At 40.1% G+C, this 13363-nt stretch overlaps 1 long non-coding RNA gene across 1 annotated transcript; it reads right to left on the reverse strand.

The window, feature by feature from the left end:
• Positions 1 to 10025: 10025 nt before the first annotated feature.
• LOC141558945 (uncharacterized) lies at positions 10026 to 13210 on the reverse strand. The gene is made up of 3 exons (XR_012487186.1): positions 13003 to 13210; positions 12273 to 12348; positions 10026 to 10567 (listed from the first exon to the last, which is right to left on the reverse strand). It is a non-coding gene; the product is annotated as an uncharacterized LOC141558945 (long non-coding RNA).
• Between the last annotated feature and the right edge of the window lie 153 nt (positions 13211 to 13363).

Consider the following 13363-nt stretch of genomic DNA (forward strand, 5'->3'; position numbering starts at 1 on the left):
ATCAATCTAGGTTTTTGGGTCTATAAATTCTTTTACAGAGAACCTCCATACTGCTAAAAGGAAGTCCCCAAAACTTCCTATCCTTGTGCCAAATCCCAAGGGGTTGCAGGGGAGCCAAACCTCTCCATTTGGTTCCCTGAACCCCTAACCAGCCACTAGATCTTATCATTTAACTCCCTGACTACCAGAAACCCTAATTTCATTTTGGTTTCCTAAATCTAAACCTCATCACTAACATTAAAGATGATTTCAAAAAAGAAGAGAAACCGTTTATAGACCTCTCATAGCTCTGGATAGGAGATATATTCTTTTTTTTTTTTTTAAATTAAAGCTTTTTATTTTCAAAACATATGCATAGATAATTTTTCAACATTGACTCTTGCAAAACCTTGTGTTCCAAATTTCCCCCCTTTCCCCTCACCCCTCCCAGATGACAAGTAATCCAATATATGTTAAACATATGCAATTCTTCTGTACGTATTTCCACATTTATCTTGCTGCACAAGAAAAATCTGATCAAAAAAGGAGAAAAAAAATTAAAACAAAAAGCAAACAACAGAAAGTGAAAATACTATGTTGTGATTCACATTCAGTCCCCATAGTCCTCTCTAGGAGTGAAGATAGCTCTCTTCATCATAAGACCATTGGAACGCTTGAATTATCTCATTGTTGAGAAGTGCCACATCCATCAGAATCGATCATCATATAATGTTGTTGCTGTGTACATTGTTCTCCTGGTTCTACTCACTTCACTTAGCATCAGTTCATGTAAGTCTCTCCAGGCCTTTCTGTATTCCTTCTGCTGGTCATTTCTTACAGAACAATAATATTCCATAACATACATATACCATAACTTACTCAGCCATTCTCCAACTGATGGGCATCCATTCAGTTTCCAGTTTCTAGCCACTACAAAAAAGGCCACCACAAATATTTTTGCACATGTGAGTCCTTTTCCTTTTTTATGATCTCTTTGGAATATAGACCTAGTAGAGAGACTGCTGGATTAAAGGGTATGCACAGTTTGATAGCCCTTTGGGCATAGTTCCAAATTGCTCTAAAGAAAGAGATATATTCTTGACTAAATGAGAAATAGAGGCAATTACCAAAAATATAATGGATTACTTTTATTACATGAACCTGAAAAGTTTCTACACAGATGAAATCAATGAATCTAGGATAAGAAAAAAAATGATCAAATGGGGGGAAATTTTTTTTATCAAATTAGCATACATAGAACAGAACCGGGAGAACATTGTACACATTAAAGCAAAATTACGTTATGTGATGATCAATTATGGTAGACTTAGCTCTTTCCAGCAATTAAGTGATCCAAAATAATTCCAATAGACTTGTCATAGAAAATGTCATCCACATCCAAAGAGAACTATGGAGATTGAATATGGGTCAAAGTATAGTATTTTCACCTTTGTTTATTTGTATGCTTTTTTTTCCCCTTTTGGTTTGATTTTTCTTGCACAACATGATAGATATGGAAATATGTTTAAAGGAAGTCCTAATTTACATGTATAACCTATTATCAGATTGCTTACTATGAGGGGAGCAGGAAGAGGAAGAAAGAGAGAGAGGAAGGAAATAATTGGAACACAAAATCTTACAGAAATGAATCTTACAAACTACCTTTACATGTAATTGGAAAAATAAAATACTCTGAAAAAATTAGCACACATATATAATATATATTAACATGTATGTGCTGTATGCAAATAAAATCTAAGACCTTTTCCCAATAGGTATATGGTCAATGGATATAAATAATTAGTTCTCAAAAGCAGAATTGGAAACTATTAACAACCATATGAAAGAATGCTCCAATTGTACAAAAAGAAGAGAAATGCAAAGCAAAGCGACTTTTGCTTTCACATTCTGCAAACTGGCAGAGATGACAAAAAGGTGCGAATAGTGTCAGAGATGTTGTGGGAAGGCAGGCGTGCAAGTACATTGTTGGTGGAACTGCAAATAATGACAACTATTTTGAAAAACAACTTCGAATTATACAAATAAAGTGGGTAAAATGCCCCCCTTCTTTGACTCAGATATTGCAATACATTACTGGTTTTACACACCAAGGAGGCCACTGAGAATAAGAAAGCCCCTTTACTACTTTGTAGCACTTTTATAATAGCAGAGAATTGGAAACAAAGTGTTCACCCCCGATCTGGGAATAGCTAAATGAATTGTGGTCCATGAATGTAATGAAGTGTTACCATACTGTAAGAAAAGATGACACAGAAAAACAGGAGAGCTCTACAAGAACTAATGCACAGCCAAGAAAAGGCAATGTAAACCTATTTTAGCACTTAGTAGGTGCTTAATACTTATTCTATTTTTCAAAGAAGAAAGAGACGTTAAAAAACAGTCTGGAGCCATGTGCAATGTACATGTGTGGACCTGCCCCATCTGCCAAGAAGACAGCCCCTTCCCACCCATTTGCAGGGAGCTCCCCAAGTGTGACACATTGCGCGCGTTTTCAGACTTTTCCAGTATTTCTTTGGCGCCCTGCCTTTTCTTGTGGTTTTTACAACATTCGCTTTTCTATTTGTGCCCATTGGTTATGCTGATGTTATCCTTGTTTTTATAAATATTGTTTTATGGGATGACTCTGGAGGAGGGAGGGGAAATATTGAGAGGAAAATACAGTGATGTAAAAGAACAAAAGGGAGCAATTGGACTTATTTAAAAAAAAAAAAAAAAAAAAGGAAATGAAAAGAAAAAATAAGTCCCCGGTCCCCCTTTTCCTAAGTGGACTGGAGTGAGGAGGGAGTCCCAGGCTGAGCAGGCGCTTCTGGCCCTTGTTTTGACTTTTCCTCTCCACACATTGACTCCCAGCCAGGAGTGGAGCCTGGGCCTGGATGGGACAGGAGGGCTGGGAGGCCCGATGCAGGGACCTCCCCCGCCCCAGGGAGCTCCTTTGCTTTTGCAGTTCACGCATCCCAGAAAGAAAACTGGGAGAAGTCGGCTCATTGTAAGGGATCGGTCGCCCCCTGCCGGCCACGCAGCTTCGTGCTGGGGCTCGGAGGCACCTGCAGCCTGCTAGGGGCGGCTGTGGCAGCCAGGCCTCTGCCCCCAGCCAGGCCCCCCCCTCCCGCCCCCCCCCCACACACACACACGAGGGAGAGGGGCGCTTCCAGCTCTCAGGCCTGTGACGGTGGGACTGCTTTAGGGAGGGAAAAAGAATCAGGATTATCTGAGAGTTATCAGTTGAGGCCCGGGCCTGGGGCGTTTCTAAAGTGGAGGAGGATCCGTAGAAGAGTGGAACCTGAATTTTAATGGCAGCTCCACTGCTGACAAGTTGTTAATTCTCAACCCCCACGAGGAGGGACAGTGTAGTAGAGTAGATAGAGAAGGGGCTTCCGAGACTGGAAGACCTGGCTTTAGGTGTGTGACATTGGGCGGTCACTACACCTCTCACTGGCCTGGCCAACTCCCAAATTTGGGGCTGAAAAGAAAATGTGACCTGCCTGTAAAGAGAATGCCCTCAGCAGGGAGTTCCCTAAACCAGTGAAATTCTAGGTTCAGACACTGCTAAGGGCCCGGTACACAAAAACACAAGATGGCCCCATCCTTAAAAGGTGTGCATTCTACTAGAATTGCCTTACTATCGATGACAGCTAACGTTTGTGGCGTGACTACAGTGTGCTTTACAAATATTATTTCACCTCAACCGTGATCCAAGACAATTCCAATAGCCATTATGATGGGAAATGCCATCTGCACTGCACCCAGAGGGAGAACTGTGGAGCCTAAATGCAGATCAAAGCACACAATTTACACTATTGTTGGTGGGTTTTGTTTTTTCCCTTTTGTTCTGATTCTTCTTTCACAACAAGACTAGTGTGGAAATGTTTAAAATAACTGTACATGCATAACATCTAACAGATCACCTGCTATCTTGGGGGAAAGGGGCAAGAGAAAAAAAAAATTGGAACTCAAAATCTCACAAAAATTAATGTTGAAAATATTCATGTAATTGGGAGGAGGGGAATACTAGAGAAAAAATTCATTTGATTCTCACCACAACCTGACAGGTAGTATCCCTTTTTTGCAGTTAAGGAAATTGAGGTAAACAGAAGTTAAATAGCTTGCCCAGGGGCACTACCCAGTGCTCTACCCACTATAGCACCTAGCTGCCTCCCATGACAGGTTGATCAGTAAACACATGATGATTTGAGAAAAGAGTACTAGCAATGGGTTTCGGCCTTTCACCAAAATCTTTGCATAAATTCTCGATTTCCACTCAGTTTGACTTTCCACATTACCATCAACTTTTGTTCTGCTCCCTCGGTGTCCTCCAAGAAAGGTTTCCAATCTGAAGGGTGGGCACTGAGGCAGAGAGTGGGTAACCTAACTAGGCCATTTGGCAGCAGCAGAGAATGAAGAGGAGTCACGTGGAATAGATCCAGAAGGGTACAGTGGAACCAGACAAGCACAGATGTAAACATCAGCCTGAGTTCCTATGGAAGCCCAGAGGGAAAGAAACTCATTGAAGATTGTTGAGCAGGGCAGTCACCACTTCATACCTGAGCTTTGGGAAAATCACTTTGACCGTTGTGAGGAAGAGACTGGAAGGAGGGGTGTCGGTTGGAAGGATATTGCAGTAATTCAGATGAGGGGAGGAGAGGCTGAAGGTGAGTAATGGATCAGCTTGGGGCATGAAGGGCAGGAACATGGAGGAAACTTCTAAGGCTGCACAGCAGGAGGCTGCCAAGATTCTAGGGCAGAGATGGTCCCATCCTACCCAGACCCTTCATGGAGTCACAGTATGTCCCAGGGAGGAGACTTGGAGGCCTGGCCCATTCCCTGTACTTCTGCAGCCATTAAGCTCCCCAGACACAGCAGCCAACCAGGGGCCCCTGACGTCTCTCCTACCTGGAAGCCCCTTGGCCACACCTTCCTGGGAGGAAGCCCAAAGAAGCAGCTTGAACTTGATTTCTCAGGAGCTGCAGATCATAAACTGAGAACTAAAGGACCAACTCTTCTTGTCAGATAAAAAAAACAGGTCCAAAAATACGGACTTCCTGGAATTCTAGATCTAGAGCTAAATGGTACCTCAAGAGCTAATCTAATCTGATCCCCTCTTTTTATAGATGAAGAAACCAATGTACAGGGTGACTAAGAGCCAGAATTTGAACCCAGGTCCCGTTTCAGAATCTAGCAACCAACCAAATTATTGTCTCTTATTTTTGTCTCAAATCCAATGTTTATGAGGCAGATTGTAGATGCTCAAAAAAAATTGTTGGTCAATTTTCCATTTATGGATTGTCACTCTAACTTTCGAACACTGTAATGGCCTCAGGCCGCAGGTAGAAAGAAGTTCCATTCTTGGGAAGTTCCCTTTCCCCACAAATACAAGGGAGGATCTCAGATTTCTTCTACAAATAGCAGATATTTACATATTTTGCATCACAAATATTTCCAGCTTCCCATCTTTGGGAATTCATTACCTATTTAGACCTGGAACAAAATATTAACCCACTACAAGCCTAATTCAATAATAATCAACAGGAAACTTTGGCCAAAGGAAAAAATAAATAAACCATTACCTCATGGTGGAATGACTCAAGGGATATCATTTACTTTCTCTCTGGAATATTTAGGGCAAAGATTTGTGGACTTGCACCAATATGCCCAGAAGCCGAAGCCAAGTCAAATGATCATTTTTGTTTAGTCACTAATCTGCACCATGCCTGTCCCAAAGCAATTCTTTTCCAGGGATCTCCAGTGGTTGGTTTGTCATTCCATGGGCACAAGAATGGAATTGGGTCTTCAAAACTTCCATTAGTTAAGGGGTAATGTGAAATAGTGGAAAGAGCACTAAGGTTGAAATCAATGAAAAGGCAATCCTTTTTTAATAAATACTTTCCCCCAGATACATGCAAATATATATATTTTGCCAAAAGGTACCTTTATTTAGGAGAAGAGATTACAGACAAAATGAAGAGGTGAAATAGGCACCAGGAGTGGTAAACATGAAACAGATGGAGAGCAATAGGGTTAAGCAAGGACAGAGGTTTGGATGAAGTCATTAAAGGACTATATTGTTATAAATGCCACTTAGATGTCAGTATGCCATTGACTGGCAGCAAAATCCATAAAGAAGTTTAGCAGACTAATCAGTTAGCTATATTAAAGAGAAAGACATCATTAAAGCGAAGACACTATGAGGAGAAGAGCACCTCATAAATCCTGAAAAGGACTAGCTAAAGATAATTTTTAACATTCATTTTTTAAACATTCATTTAGACATTTTAAAATGTCTGACTATACAAAACATATTACCATATTAGTCACATGAAAGAAGACACAGACCCAAAGGGAAAAAATTGAGAAAAAATACAAAACGTGAAAAATAGTTTGCTTCAATTTGAATTTAAACTCTTCAGTTCTTTCTCTGGAGATGGACAGCATTTTTTCATCATGAGTCCTTTGGAATTGTCTTGAATCACTATATTCCTGAAAATAGGTAATGTATTCACATTGATCAGTCTTTAGTAGTATTGCTGTATACAATGTCCTCTTGGTTTTGCTCATTTGCTTTCCAGGTTTTTCTGAAATCTGCCTGCTAACCATTTATATTCCATTGTAAACATACAGCGCAACTTCTTCAGCAGGATTCCCCAAGTGATGGGCTTCCCCTCAATTTCCAGTTCTTTGTCAACACAAAAACAGCTGCTATATTTTTATACAAATAGGTCTTACCTCCCCTGCCACTTTTTAATCTCTGAGATAAGAGACCTATTAATTGAAGTGGTATTGCTGGCTCAAAGGGTATGCAGCATTTGATAGTCCAAATTGCTCTCCAGAAAGGTTGCATCAGTTTACAACTCCACCAACAGTGCATCGGTGTCCCAATTTTTCCACATTCCCTTAACATTTATTATTTTCTAAAAGGTCAAGAATTGCAAGGGAATTAATGAAAAAAAAGTCAGAGGAAGATGGTCTAAGTGTACCTGATCTAAAGCTATATTATATAGTAGCAGTCACCAAAACCATTTGATATTGGCTAAGAAATAGACCGGTAGATCAGTGGAACAGATTAGATACAAAGGACAAAAAAAGGGTACATCTATAGCAATCTAATCTTTGACAAACCCAAAGATACCAACATTAGGGATAAAAATTCATTATTTGGAAAAAACTGTTGGGAAAACTGGAAATTAGTATGGCAGAAATTAGATATGGAACCACACTTAACACCATATACCAAGATAAGATCAAAATGGGTCCATGATTTAGGCATAAAGAATGAGATAATAAATAGATTAGAGAAACAGAAAATAGTCTACCTCTCAGACCTGTGGAGGAGGAAGGAATTTATGACAAGAGGAGAACTAGAGATCATTATTGATCACAAAATAGAAGATTTTGATTACATCAAACTAAAAAGTTTCTGTATAAACAATACTAATGCAAACAAGATTAGAAGAGAAGTAAAAAATTGGGAAAATATTTTTAAAGTTAAAGGTTCTGACAAGGTCTCATTTCCAAAATATATAGAGAACTGACCCTAATTTATAAGAAATCAAACCATTCTCCAATTGATAAATGGTCAAAGGATATGAACAGACAATTCTCAGATGATGAAATTGAAACTATATCCACTCATATGAAAGTGTTCCAAATCACTACTGATCAGAGAAATGCAAATTAAGATAACTCTGAGATATCATTACACACCTGTCAGATTGGCTAAGATGACAGGAACAAATAACGATGAATGTTGGAGGGGATGTGGGAAAACTGGGACACTGATACATTGTTGGTGGAGTTGTGAAAGAATCCAACCATTCTGAAGAGCAATTTGGAACTATGCCCAAAAAGTTATCAAACTGTGCATACCCTTTGATCCAGCATTGCTGCTATTGGGCTTATATCCCAAAGAATTACTAAAGAGCTGAAAGGGACCTGTATGTGCCAAAATGTTTGTGGCAGCTCTTTTTGTTGTAGCTAGAAACTGGAAGATGAATGGATGTCCATCAATTGGAGAATGGTTGGGTAAATTGTGATATATGAATATTATGGAATATTATTGCTCTGCAAGAAATGACCAGCAGGAGGAATACAGAGAGGCTTGGAGAGACTTACATCAACTGATGCTGAGGGAAATGAATAGAACCAGAAGATCGCTGTACACTTCAATGCTGTATGAAGAGGTATTCTGATAGAAGTGGATATCTTCAACATAAAGAAGATCCAACTCACTTCCAGTTGATCAATGATGGACAGAAACAACTACACCCAGAGAAGGAACATTGGGAATTGAATGTAAATTGTTAGCACTACTGTCTATCTACTCAGGTTACTTATACCTTCGGAATCCAATACTTAACATGCAACAAGAAAATGGTATTTACACACATATATTGTATCTAGGTTTTAATGTAACACATGTAAAATGTATGGGATTGCCTGTCACCGGGGGGGAGGGAGTGGAGGGAGGGGGGGATAATTTGGAAAAATGAATACAAGGGATAATCTTATAAAAAATAAATAAATAAATAAACATTTATTATTTTCCTTTTCTGTCACAATAACTAATGATAGGCGAAATGGTACCTCAGTCATTTTAATTTGTACTTCTTAAATCAATAGTGAATTAGAGCACTGAAAAGGCAATTCTTAAAAGAAACAAAAATTGACAAAACACATAAAAAATGTTCAAAAGATCTGATAACCTGATGTCAAACTGGCAAAGGCAATAAAAGCTGACAATTCAGTGATGACAACCAACCAAGAGGCACACAGGTTTCGTGCTGGTAGTGCTTTGAATGGGTTCAATCATTCTAGAAAGTGATAGACTTGTGTGCTCAGTAGTCCTACCACCAGGAGTACATGTGCCCCAAGGAAGTTGACGGGGAAAAAGACCTATGCCTACAAAAACACACTATTTGTAACAGCAAAAAAATATAAACCAAACTAAATATCTGGCCATTGAAAGGCTAAGTAAATCATGGTAATGCAATGAAAAATGGAAATGTGGTTTGGCATACTGGATGGAGAGCCAGTCAAGGCAGAGAATCAACTCAACCCATGTGAACCTGGAAAAGTACCAACCTCTGAGCCTCAATTTCCCTATCTTTTCAACTGTAAAATGAGAGAACTGAACAAGAGGAGTCCTTTATGACTCCAGAGCTAATATAGGCTTTGTGCCACTAGGCAACCCACAACTCCCTAGTTCCATAGGCAACTCTACAAAACATTTTCAGATACACTTGGATATAAAAGTAGGCAGGAGATAATAGTGGAGAATGCTGAGCTGGAACCAGGAAAACTGCCTCAGAGACCTTACTAGCTGAGAAAGTATTTAAACTCTCTGCCTCAGATTCCCCATCTACAAAACTGAGATAATAGCATCTGCTTTCCTGACTCAAGATAAAATGAGATATGTATGTGTATTTTGCAAACCTTAAATCACTGCATATATAAGTATACACACACGGCTAGAAACTGGAAAATGAATGGATGCCCATCAATTGGAGAATGGTTGGGTAAATTGTGGTATATGAATGTTATGGAATATTATTGTTCTGTGAGAAATGACCAGCAGGAGGAATACAGAGAGGCTTGGAGAGACTTACATGAACTGATGCTGAGTGAAATGAGCAGAACCAGGAGATCATTATACACTTCAACGACGATACTATATGAGGATGTATTCTGATGGAAGTGGATATCTTTGACAAAGAGAAGATTCACTTCTAGTTAATCAATGATGGACAGAATCAGCTAAACCCAGAGAAGGAACATGGGAAATGAGTGTGAACTGTTTGCATTTTTGTTTTTCTTCCCAAGTTATTTTTACCTTCTGAATCCAATTCTTCCTGTGTAACAAGAGAACTGTTCGGTTCTACAATATATCATATTGTATCTAGGATATAATATAACATATTTAACATGTATAAGACTGCCTGCCATCTAGGGGAGAGGGTGGAGGGAGGGAAGGGAAAAATTGGAACAGAAGTGAGTGCAAGGGATAATGTTGTAAAAAATTATCCAGGCATATATTCTGTCAAAAATTTATTTAAAAAAAAAAGTATACACACATACACACACATACATACACATATATATGCTAATATGAAGAAAAATACATATAGATATAACAAATGTAAATGCTAGCCATCATTTTTAGATTATGCTAAAATATTAGAGGCATTAGCTACTTGAGTACATTTCAGGCATTAAGGTCATTTGGCAGCAGCATAAAATGAATGGAGTCACATGGAACAGATCTGGAAGAGTACAGTGGAGCCAGACAAGCAAGGGCTGTAAATGCCAGCCTGAGTTTGGGTGGAAATCCAGAGGGAAGAAGCAGCTATTGAAGATTTTTGAGCAGAGCAGTGACCACTTCATACCTGAGCTTTGGGTAAGTTCCTCTCTGATAGTTGTGAGGAGTGGAAGGACGTGTGTGAGGATGTCAGAAGAATACTGCAGTCATCCAGGTGAGGGTGATGGTTGAGTAGAGAGATGTGTGAAGACAGGCTTGACGGGCTTGGGAATGATTAGATGGGAATGAGGGGTAGGTGATGAGGAAGACATTCTAAGGCTGCAAACAAGGAGGTTGCCATGATTCCAGAGCAAAAATGGTCCAGGTTATGTGACCCAAAGGTAGTTATCTACAATGACTCTGTCTGGGCCCACCTTCTCTTCTCCCTCTATATTGTTCTATTCCACTTGATGACTTAATCAGCTCCTATGGTTTCAATTCACGTCTCTAGGTTGATCATTCTCAGATCTGCTTATCCAGCCCTTTTTAACCTACAGAATCGAATTTCCAACTGACACCTGTGTGCGCATGTGTGTGTATGTATATATACACACATATTTGTACATATATGTCTACATGTTATTTTCCCCACTTGACTGTGAGATCCTCAAGAGAGGGACTATCTTTTTCTGGTTTTTGTATTCCTTATATTTAACACAAAGCCTGGCACTTAATACTTATTGGCTGGCTGAATAATGGGAAGGAGTTCCCAAAAACCCAATTAAGTCACAGGTTTGGAAAAAATGTTTATAAGGATTCAACACAATACAGTATAACTCTTATAAAGTCTTTTAAAGAGTTTAAAAAAAAATTGAACCAAAAGAACATAACTATGTGAACACACAGAAAAGTACCCCAAAAAGGACTGAGAAAATATAGTGTGATACTCTCAGAGTTAAAGAACAGGAGGGGAAAGGGGATCCACCCTCAGAATCTAGTGGTCCATTTTTCTGATTTCCAGGGTCGTATTAGGGAAGGTGTGGAATAGTTATAGGTCTCCAAAAATGTCTTCTGAGGCCTTTTTTGGGAGGGGAGGGGGGAAGCTCCAAAAAGGAGCCTCAATACCATTGTCTTAATTCTGAGATTCAATTTACCCCCCCCCCCTCTTGTATGTACAGTTGTTTGTATATTGTCTTTCCCTATCCCCAATCAGAATGTGAGTTGAGGACAGGGACTGTTTTTGCCAAATTGCCTTCCCGCTCTAATATTTGAATTAGTTAACTAATTGATCCTCTTTATTTTGTAGTGTGAAGGGGAAACTGGGCCAGAGAAGGGCCAGCTTCAATTGGGAAGGTCTCCTCCCAATAACTCTCCTAGTCCTTCCACTGGTTAATATTCATTTGGATTAAGGTCATACTCTTTTAGAATGCAAATACCTATCAGTCATTTATAGCATAGTATTAATTAATCATAAAGCCCAAACAGCTACCAATTAATACATTAATTCAGCAAACATTTATTAAGGCCTATATTAAGTGCAAAGGCTACACAGATAACAAATAACAGCCCTATCATTGCAGCTTACATATATAAGCTCATTAAAAACTAAGAGAAGGGAAATTTGATTTGAGATGAAACATAATTTTCAAGCCTTAGATAATCTGAAAAAGGGAAAACCTGAACCAAGTCCTTTAGCAGGAACCTGGACCTGCCCAGAGAATAATAAAGCAGAGAGAAGAAAAGATAGGTGTTGAACGAAGGTATGGATTGATTCCAATCACATGTAACTTTACTGATGCTGTTTTTGATAATTCTATGTATGTCCTGCATAAATTAAATTATGACTTTTCCCATGAGGATTCACTGGGAATCTTCTCTTTGAACTACTCACACCTGGGAATCTTCTTTCCCAAAGAACAAAATTCTGCTCAATCCTTTCCTTAGTCTTAGATTAGTGGCAATCCTATCCAATGTAATAAAAGTCTTGTTTCTAGAAAAAAAAAGCACAGTCCTCACCCTGTTTATTTGTTCAACAAATGCTCACCTTGAACCCTTCTACGTAAAGGCACCCTGCTAAGTGGAAGGCATAAAGAGGTAGAAGCAACTCCTTGTACAATTATCTAGAAACGAAATAGAGAGATGCAATAAGGCTCCAAGTGAGACTCAGAGGATGGAGTTATTCAGAAATTATTCATCCAGTGGAGGAAATGGGGGGAATGGGAGGAAGTGGGAGAAGTTAGAGGTAAAGTGAAGTCTGAGTTTAAGGAATGACAAGTAGTTTATTTTAAAGGCAAGTTGTGACTACAGCAGCATTCAGATCTGAGAAATGCAAAGGCAGACCCATTTGGTAACGTTTTTCACATCCAGAATGTTCTTTCCTCTATTCTAGTCCATCCTCTCCAACGGTCAGACTGATTTTTTTGAAGTGCAAGTGATCGTGTCATTCTCCTAATAAACTCCTGTAACTGCCTATCACCTCTAGGATCAAACAGACTCCTCCCCCCCCCCACCCCGTGTACAAAGTCCTTCATCACCTGCTTCATCCTTCACCTTTCTAGTCTTTTCAAATATACTCTTTGATGCAGTGATATCAGCATTGCGGTTCTTCTCATAAGAAGCCCCATCTCCTAACCCCAAGCGTTTTCTTTGGTTGTCCCTCAGGTCTGGAAAACTCTCCCTGCTCTGTCTGCGCGCTCCCTTCAGTCCCAGCTTCTGCTCCCTCCTTCTACAAGGAGCTTCCCGGATCCCCAGGGTCAGGGCCTCCCGCCAGTTACCTCCAATTCTCTCTCCTGCTTGTACACAGCCGTTTGCATGTAGAAAGGCTCTATTCCTCCGTTAAAATAGAAGACCCTCGGGAACAGGCGTTGGCTCTGTACGGCCCGCCTCGGGGCCCAGCGAAATGCCTATGTTTGTTAACCGATTGGTTGCTAAGGAAACAAGTCCCCCTCTGGCTTGGCCCCTTCCCACGACTCCCTTGGGCCTCTAGGGTAAAACACAAAGGGCCACAACGGCGCTTGCCTCCTTTCCAGCCCGGCTTCTGCGTCTCCGAGGAGATTTCACACACACCCCCCGGCCCCCTCCCTGCCCCCTCCCTGCCCCGCCCCGGAGTCCCCCGGCCCATCTCTCCCACTTGAA

This window comes from Sminthopsis crassicaudata, chromosome 2 (genome assembly GCF_048593235.1).
Source record: "Sminthopsis crassicaudata isolate SCR6 chromosome 2, ASM4859323v1, whole genome shotgun sequence".
Taxonomy (NCBI): Eukaryota; Metazoa; Chordata; class Mammalia; order Dasyuromorphia; family Dasyuridae; genus Sminthopsis; species Sminthopsis crassicaudata.